We start from the raw sequence: 9,835 nt of genomic DNA, 5'->3' as shown, positions 1-9,835 counted from the left end.
CTTAAGTCAGTTTCTTTGAACAGGCAGAAAAATGCTCTGCGATCCTCCTCCCAGGTTAGTTCAATCGGAGGAGATGGCTTTTTCTCGAGTTTGGAGATGCTGTGATGAGGCTAGATTCTGGGTACAGTTGAGGCCTTTCAGCAAAGAGGAGCTTTTCCCAGGGGCTGGTTTGTGAGAAACTCACAGAGCCCAGCCTGGAGCCACTCTCAGGGTTTCTGTTTACTGAATTTCAGTTGATTGTCCATGCTGCTAAAGGGAGGGGCAACCTCTGGCTCTGATTACCCTGTGAAGAAAGCCATTTCTGGGGCTGTCGCCCAAGCTGGGTGACTTTTCCCTGGGTGGAGCTGAGTCTGGCAGGTCGGGTTAGGCTCTTGTGACCTGCTAGATGACTCTATACTTATTCCAGGGCCTGAGTTGGAGCTAGCAGCTCCGCTGAGCTTTGTCGGTATCCAAGATGGAGATCTCCGGTACTGGGGGGGGAGAGGTGTTCTTCCCTCCTCTACTCCCTGAGAAGGAGTGAGGACATCAGGCTTCTACTCATGCCGAGTCTTGGTTCTTGAGTCGTCCCTGGTCTGCGAACTGCAGGATGAAGATGTCTGCTCCTTGTCGGTTCTTGATGGTGTTGAGTAGAACCGCTCGCCCACCATGTCTGGCTCCTTCGTCTCAGACTCTTTGTGATTCTGGTATGGCGGCGGCAATTGCCGCCGCCACTGCTGCTGCCGCTGCGGCGCCTGCCCTCTCTGGCCTAACTCTCTGTTGGTATTTTATTTTTGTGGGGCTATTAGGAATGGAGTTGCTTTCCTAATTTCAGCCACACTTTTCTCATTGTTGGCCTATAGAAAAGCCATCCATTCTTGAGGGTTAATTTTATACCCTGCTACTTTGCCAAAGTTTTGAATCAGCTTGAGTAATTTGGGAGTGGAGTTTGTGGGATTCTTTAAGTACAAGATCATGTCATCTGCAAAGAGGGGAGTTTTACTTCTTCTTTCCCTATCTCGGTCCACTTTATGTTTGCATCTTGTCTTATTGCTGTAGCTAAGCATTCAATACTAGATTGAAGAGCACTGGAGACAATGGACAACCTTGTTCCCTTCCTGTATTAAGAGGAAATTACTTTAGTTTTTCACCATTAAGTATAATGCTTGCTGCAGGTTTGTCTTATACAGCCTTTATTGTATTTTGGAATGTTCCATGGATTCCTAATTTTTCCATAACCTTCATCATAAAAGGGTGTTTGATCTTGTCCAATGCTTTTTCTGCATCTATTGAAATACCCATGTGGTTCTTATCCTTGCTCCTGTTGATGTGATAAATTATATTAATTGATTTTCGTATATTGAACCAGCTTTGCATCCATGAAATGAATCCTGTTTGATCGTGGTGTATGATTTTTTGGATGAATTGTTGAAATCGATTGGCCAAAATTTTGTTGAGAAATTTTGCATAAATATTCACCAAAGAAATGGGTCTACAAAAAAAAAAAAAGAAATGGATCTACAGTACAATTTCTTTGATGAGTCCCTACCTGGTTTTGGGATAAGGGTTATTGTAAAGCACATGGGCAGCAAAGATGGCACTGACAGTCAGTTGAGTGGGCAGAGCCCAATTTGCTTTACTTTCAGTGCATAACCAGCCCGAGGAAGCTTAGGTGTATGATAGGGTATGACCTTGACAGTGATTGGTTCCTTCTCCTCCACTGCCATGCTACTCGCTGCTATTTTTTGCTTTAAAAAGGGTTTTCTCTGTGTTAATAAGTGAGTTTTCCAGCTTGACTTGGCTCCCCGCTGGGTCTGATTGTCTCCCAGGCTAAGGGAGGCTGAGGAACGTGCGAGCATCCGCGTTCCCTTTCCTTATACCCCGTCCATCTTTTGTGGGATGGACGAAGACCGGACATCTGGTGCCCAAGTTGGGTCTTGAAAGGAAAAGATACCACCTGAGGCTAAATGGTCTCTCAGGGTAAGTGAAACCCTTAATATGTGTAATACTATGTCACAGAAGAAGGAGGAGGAGGCAACATCAGGAGTAAAAGGAGTAAAGTAGGACTTGGGAATTGAGAAGGAAAAAGAATGGGTCAAATTTGATGGAGAACACACTGAAACATGCACAGTGGAATCAAAACCAGGGTGAAAGTTACTCCCTCTGACTCAGGTGCTCCTTATGGTCCTAGGCCCCCTCCCTATTTCCTCGGTTGGGGAGGAGGTACTGTACCCTACTGGACCCTCAAGAGGTACCTGCAAGACCCGGATTCCTACCGACCTTCTGTGGAGGGGCCAAGGCCTTGGGAAGTAACCTACTCGGAGGGCCTACCCTGGAATGGAAGGGCCAGTTGATAGCCTGAACCCTAGGCCACAGGATTCACTTCCCCAATCGTATCTGGTCAATCTGGCACCAGGATCTAACAGGCCCTGGGAATGGTATCCATGGGAAGCTAAGGATCTTAAAGAGCTCTGCAAGGCAGTGGTGGAGTATGGCCCAAACTCTCCTTGGGCCCAGAACTTTTTACTGGATATTGCTTATCACCCATGTGTCCCTAAGGACTGGCTGGATGTGGCCAAAGCTGTCCTTAGTTCTCAGTTTATTCTCAGTTCTCAGTTTATTAAATGATGTGCTTTCTTTAAGTAGGAATGTGGAGTGTGTGCAAAGAATATATGGCAGGCTCAACCCGAGATACCTATTAATTATGCCATGTTAACAGGGATGGGGGAAGGGTACTCCATTGGAATCAAACAGGCCTCAATACCTGGCCCATACAGTGACCAGGTGAGGCAGGCAGAACTTGCCGTGTGGTACAAACTGGATGATGGGCCTACTGAGTCCCCCATATCAGAAGTGAATAAAAAACATGGTGAACCTCTAGCTGAGTTTGTAGACTCAGTCCAACAGAGCGTTCACTGCAAGCTGCAAGCAGGGAACTTCTGAGATCAGTTCGTAAAGCTGCTGCTCTGGGAAGGAATGAATAAAAACCATCGCATGGCCTGCATGGGATTAAGAGAGAGTTCCTTGAGCAGATGGGTGGTGGCCTCTCAGGATGCGGGAACACAACAGCAACAGTCTCAATCATTAGCTTTAGCTTTACAGGCTCAGACATCTGCAATGACTGAGGCTATTACCCAGGTGCTGGCAGTCCAGGGCCGAGGAACCCCAAGACCATTGGGGAGAGGGACTTGTTTTAAATGCGGGCAGGAGGGCAATTTAAGAGGGACTGTTTACAACAATCCCTGTCGGGGGGGTGGTGCAAATCACCCCTACACCCTGCCCCAGGAGCAGAGAGGGATACCATTGGAATAAGGATTGTCGATCTAAGTTTGATTTACACGAGAACCCCTATTTAGGTGGAGCATTGGCCATTAACCAAGCAGAAACTAGTAGCCCTATACCTTCTGGTGGAGGAACAGATAAACCTTGGGCACATACACCCTACTGTGAGTCGTTGGAACACACCCGTATTTGTTATTCAAAAAGGCTCCCAGGTTTGGCATATACTCCAAGATCCAAGTTAGGTAAAAGAAAGGATGGAGCTAGTAGGACGCCCCTAAGAGGCATGCCTTGGACTCCCACTATACCTTCAGAATATACCTTGGTTTTGATTGATATTAAAGTTTTTTTTATATCCCACTGCATCCAGGTGACTGTGAGAAGTTTTCTTTCTCCATTCCTTCTATTAATTTTCCCAGCCTGATCGTAGGTTTGAACCGATTTTGTTGCCACAGGGAATGGCCAATAGCCTGGCCTTTTGCCAACAATACTTGGCCACACTTTTAGGGCCTGTGCTGGGTTTAGATACCTCCATTGCTTATGCCTACAAGGATAACATAATTCTGGGGCAACAAGACCCCAGACACCTTGAGTGCCTTCTGGCCCAGGTTCTTGCCATACTAAAAAAGGGGGATTTTACCATAGCCCTCAATAAAATTCAAAAGCTACCTCCTTTTAAAATGCTCGGGTCCCACCTTACCTTGACTCAGGCCAGCCCTCTTAAGCCTTTGCTGGATATTCCAGCCTCTCTAACCTTAATCCAACTTCAGAGTCTTTTAGGGGAAATCAATGGGATGTTGCCATGGGTTTCTGTCTTTAAAGATAGTCTTGTGCCCTTATTTGCCCTACTAAAAGACAGGATGCCCCAAGAAGTTATTACAATTACAGAAAGCCATCAGGCAATATTTTTGCAGTTCCATAGCTTTGTTTACCATTAATATTTTAAATTTTTCAAAAAGGGCAACTTAGAAGCACTCGGGACAACTAAACTCTAAGCCCCAAGTAAAAGTCAGGTGAAAGGACCCCTTGACACAACAATGGAGAAGACCTGACCTCCTAGTTATTATAGGCAGGGGATTTGGATGCGTTTTTTCCAATAGGGGAGACAGTGCCCATTTGGATACCTGCCAGGAACCTTAAGTTTTTACCCATTTCCTCTATGCAGGAGGATGTCCAAGGATAAACTAACCAACAAGAAAAGAAAAACGGCTATGGTGGCCTAGGCTTGTGTTTAAAAGAGGAAAGCCAGAAAGATAACCATTAACCATCCCCAAGGGCAACCAGCCCTTGAGAAGCTCTTGTGTTCTCTAACAATTGCAGATGGCAATACTCCAGGTGTTGGCTGTCCTATCCCTCCCAGTCCTGGCAATGGCTTTACGGAATCTGCATCAACCTCAAGGGTGACTTGGGCAGTGATCAGCGCTGGCAATGTAGAAATCATCAGTAGCACCACAAGAGAAGCTGTCCTTTGGACCTGGTGGCCTGACCTTCACTTTGATCACACCCTATGTCATTATGTTTGGACCGTTTAATATTTCTGTAGGAGCTAATTATTTTAATGTTACCTGCTTTAATTGTCCTTTTACTAATTGCTTGTATAATGGCATTATTGTTAACTTATTGTTAAACAATCACCTTTTGTTATGCTTTCAGTTTAGATCTTTTACAACCCCACAGGCAAATAGCTGGATTAGAACAAGCCCCACCTCTGGACTCTGAAGTGGCAAAGACTGCTGTCCCATTCTTGACTAATGTTAAAGGAATGCTAATGACTTTGCTTGTCCTGGTAATGCTTTTGCTGATGGTTTTTCTATGCCTTCCTTGCATTATACGTGCACTGCAAAACTCTTATGAGCTTAACCAGCCAGTTACATAAGATCAAGCTCCAAGGGAATGAATTTCCCTAGAGAGGAATCGCAGACAGAGACGGGTAAGAGGGGGTGTCAGTCTGACCAACCAAAGACAGGGCCTTCAGCTTCGCTCTGAAGAAGTTCCTGATGACGGGTAAGGCAGACAAGGCAATCCACCAACCTAAGACAGGCGGGTTCACTTCTTTAAACAAAGAAGGGGGAGAAGTTGGGAGCCATTAGGAGCTGAGAGTAAAGCTCAAAGGTCCTCTTGACCCCTGTACTCTCTTAAAGGCACATGGAGCTGATAGTAAAGCTCAAAGGTCCTCTTGACCCCTGTACTCTCTTAAAGGCACATACAAGGCACTGGCTTACTTAAAAGACACCAGGTGCCCAGGATTACTTTGCTACATCTGCAGTTTGTTTTATATTTTCCATGTTTTTCTGGTCTATAGTAGAATGGCATGAGTATGGGGGCCCACAAGGATGCACCGTGCCGCATGTGTAGAACTCCCAATATCCAGGCTGCTCCCATGTTCTGAAGAGAACGACCTTAAAAGATACTGACTTTTATATATGCCCAGGAACTAATTGAACTGCTTTGGACATTTCTAACTGTGGTGGGACTGATGTTTATTACTGTGCTAGGTGGGGATGTGAGGTAACTGGGACAGGCTCTTGGATCATGCACGAGGACCCTCCCTATCCTTTTCTGGTGAATCAGGCCCCCCAGACTTGCCTCGAACCCCCAGTGTGGCCAATGATATTCTTACCAATGTAATACGGTTAAAATAACCTTTACAGAGGAGGGAAAAGGATAACTAATTGGGAGGTGGGTCTGCCATTACAACAAAAAAGGGGGAATCTGTAGAGCACATGGGCACCAAATATGGCACTGAGAGGGAGATGAGTGGGCGGAGCCCAATTTGGTTTACGTTCAGTGTGTAACCAGCCTGTGGAAGCTTAGGTGCATGATAGTGTTTGACCTTGACAGTGATTGGTTCCTTCTCCTCCACTGCCACGCCACCAGCTGCTTTTTTCTGCTTTAAAAAGGGCCTGCTCTGTGTTAATAAATGAGCTTTCCTGCTTGACTTGACTAACCGCTGGGTCTGATTATCTCATGGGCTAAGGGAGGCTGGGTAACAGGCGAGCAGCCGCATTACCTTTCCTTGGCCCCCATCCATCATTCGTGGATCAGATGAAGACCAGACAGGTTATGATGGCTTCATAGAAAGAGTTAGAGAACTTTCTTTTTCAATTTCATTGAAGAGTTGGAGGAGTATTTGTGTGAGCTCTGCTTTGAAAGCCTTGTAGAATTCTGCTGTAAAACCATCTGGTCCTGGTTTTTCTTAGATGGGAGGACTCTAATTGCTGTTTCTACTTCAATACTTGATATGGGGCTGTTAAAATGATTTAACTCATCTTGGTTAAGTTTTAGCATGTGAATATTTGCTAAAAGGTCCATTTCTGCCAAGTTCTAAAATTTATTAGTATAATGTTTTGAGAAGTATTCCCTTATAATGCTCTGAATCTTGGTTGTTTCTCTGGTGATGTTTCTATTCTAATCTCTGAGTTTATTTATTTTGGTTGTTCTCTTCTTTTTCTGATAAGGTTTGCTAAGGGTCTGTCAGTTTTGTTAATTTTTTCAAAGAACCAACTCTTTGTTTTGTTGATTCTTTCTATGATTTTTTGTGGATTCTAATTCATTTAATTCTGATTTTATTTTAATTATTTCTTTCCTTCTACTGCATTGGGGTTTATATTGCTGATCTTATTCAAGGAGGCTCAGATGTCGTATTAAACTGTTGGTTTCAGATCTCTCCAATTTGTTGGTGTAGGAACTCAGACCTATTAACTTGCCCCGGAGTACTGCCTTTGCTGTGTTCCAGAGGAGCTGGTAATTTGTGTGTTCACTTTTGTTGAATATCATGAACATTTGAATTTTCTTTCTAATCTCTTCCATGACCCACTCTTGATTCAGCAGTGTGTTGTTCAGCCTCCATGTGTTACCCGACTTTCTTTGGTGACTTTTGTTGTTGAATTCTAATTTTATTCCCTTGTGGTCTGAGAGAATGCAATGTATAAGTTCAATGTTTTTGAATTTGGACAAGTTTGCTTTGTGGCCTAAAATGTGGACTACTTTGGAAAATGTTCCATGTGTTGCTGAGAAAAACGTGTATTCTTATGCTGCTGGATGAAATATTCGGTAGATGTCTCTTAAATCTAGTTGATCTATACAGTTGTTTAGATATGCGATTTCTCCAGTTGATCTATCTAGTGGGGAAAGTGGTGTGTTAAAGTCCCCAACAATGAATGTCTTTGGATCTATGTGGGATTTGAGGAAAAGTAGTGTTTCTTGGATAAATTTGGGTGCTCTGTTGTTTGTTTAATAGGTATTTACAATTGTAATATTCTCATGGAGGAGAGATCCCTTAATTATTATTATGTAGCGGCCTTCTTTATTACTTCTTACTAATTTTAATTTGAAGTCTATTTTATCTGATATTAGGATTGCAACTCCTGCCTGTTTATGGGGGCCGTTTGGTTGGTGGATTTGGTTCCAGCCTTTCATGTTGAAAGTGTGCTTGTTTTTATGGGCAAGATGTGACTCCTGAAGGGAACAAATAGAAAAATCTTGCTTTTTAATCCAACTGAGTAGTCTATATTGCTTAATTGGAGAGTTAAATCCATTAGTGTTAGGACTGAGAGTTATTTGGGAGTTTCTGCCATTTTATGCACCTTCTTGGGGGCTGCAGCACCTGGGTTCTTCCTATGGTTCTTGAATTCTCAGTTTGGGTGTGGTTTCATGGCGTTTTTGTGGTCTTGTTGGTTTTCTCTGTGTAGGAAATCATTAAGAATCTTTTGTAGGGCTGGTTTGGTGGAGATATATTGTTTCAGTTGTTCTTCGGTATGGAAGGTTTTTAGTTTACCTTCGGTTATGAAGGCGAGCAAAGCTGGGTACTGTATTCTTGGTTGATAGTTGTTCGTCTGTAGTGCATGGCATACATTATTCCAGGTTTTTCTTGTTTTGATTGCCTTTGCTGAGAAATCTGAGGTGATTCTCATTGGTTTCCCTTGATAGGTGATTGATCTTTTCCCCTTGACAGCTTTAAGGATCGTTTCCGTGGTCTGAATTTATCCAGTGTGGATTATAATGTGACAGTGGGATGTCCTATTCTTGTCTGGTCTATTTGGAGTCCTAAAACTTCTTGTATCTGAATAGGCCTATCTTTTTTCAAGTTTGGGAAGTTCTCTGCTAGCATCCTGTTAAACAAATTTCCTAGACCATTAACTTCTCTTTTTAAGTGCTCCTCTACACCCATTATCCTCAGATTAGGCCTTCTGATGGTGTCTTCCAAATGTTGAATAGATCTATCATATTTCTTGGATTTGTCTTGGATGGTTATGTTTTTTCTCTATAATATCCATGCTGTCTTCAATCCCAAGATTCAATCTTCTGCAAGTTCTAACCTACTATCAAGACTTCTACTTTGTTTTTTTTTTCTTTTCTTTCTAGTTGGTTGGCTTTGATGGCTTCAAAGTCTTTGTTGGAGCTTTGCTTTAGATCTTGTATAGACTTCTTTACTTCCTTAATTTGGTGTTCAGTGTTTATTCTCAAATCACTTAGTTGATAGGTTATGGTTTCCTTGGACTACCATTCCTTCTGCTGGGTTACATTCAGCATTCCCTTTTTGGACTCCTTGCGTTCTTTCAGTTCTCCATTTATGGATTCCATGAATGCCTTTAATCATCTTTGTGTATTCTCATCCTACTCTCTCAATTCCTGTATTACTCCTTGATAAGCTTCCTCTGGTACATGGGATTCCTGTAGCTCTCTTTGACTGATTTCAGCCTGTTATTTATTCATTTCTGTTTGAGTGCTCTTGAGCTGCTCACGCAATTCCTGCCTGTATCAATGTTTGAGTACCTTCCTCATGCTCACGATATTCCTGTATTGGCCTTTCTTTTGCCTCCTCTCTCTCCCTATCACGCTCATACAGAGTCCTTTGCAGGTTTTCAATTTTTTCATTTACCATGTTTACCAGTATTGTTTGTAGAGCTTTTAGGGAGCTCTCCTCTGGATTATTAATTGTCTGTTCTGTCCACTGATTGTCATGATTTGGAGTTGAGATACCCGGACTTGCCATTTGTCTTGTGTTTTTCCTGCTTGCCCTGCCCATTTGGGATGAAAGTAACATCACTTTTGTGCTAGATCACTATCTTAAGGTAAGCATCAACCAACGTCTGTAGTTGCTAAGTCAAAGTCTGCAGATACACTCTAGTTCAACAAATATATATATTCAACATCAAACAACTATGTATTAATGGATTATGAACCGCAAAGAAGAATTTAGCAAACCAGAAATTATTAGGTTTAGGGAGAGATGTGGGTAAAAATAGGGATAGAAGGATATGGAAAGGCAGAGGGTGAGTTAACTTAAATAAGTCCTAATCTCAAAGTGGGAAATAGGTTGGATAGAATGATAGTAGAGAGAGAGAGAAAAAAAGAAGAGAATGATATGAAAAGAGATGAGAAAAAAATAGAAAAACAAATATTAAAAATTAAAAAGTGAAACACTTAAAAATTATGCAAATTTAAAAACGTAATCTTCAGAGAAGAACATGTATAGGATAAGATAAGGGTAGAGATAAAAAGGAGATGTGGGAAACTTTAAAAAATGCTTAAAATATTATATAGATATAAAGAGGTGGTACTACTATTAAGGAATTTA

The sequence above is a fragment of the Dipodomys spectabilis genome, unplaced genomic scaffold (genome assembly GCF_019054845.1).
Source record: "Dipodomys spectabilis isolate Male_0828 unplaced genomic scaffold, ASM1905484v1 ptg000033l, whole genome shotgun sequence".
Lineage (NCBI taxonomy): Eukaryota > Metazoa > Chordata > Mammalia > Rodentia > Heteromyidae > Dipodomys > Dipodomys spectabilis.
This window is presented reverse-complemented; position numbering follows the sequence as displayed.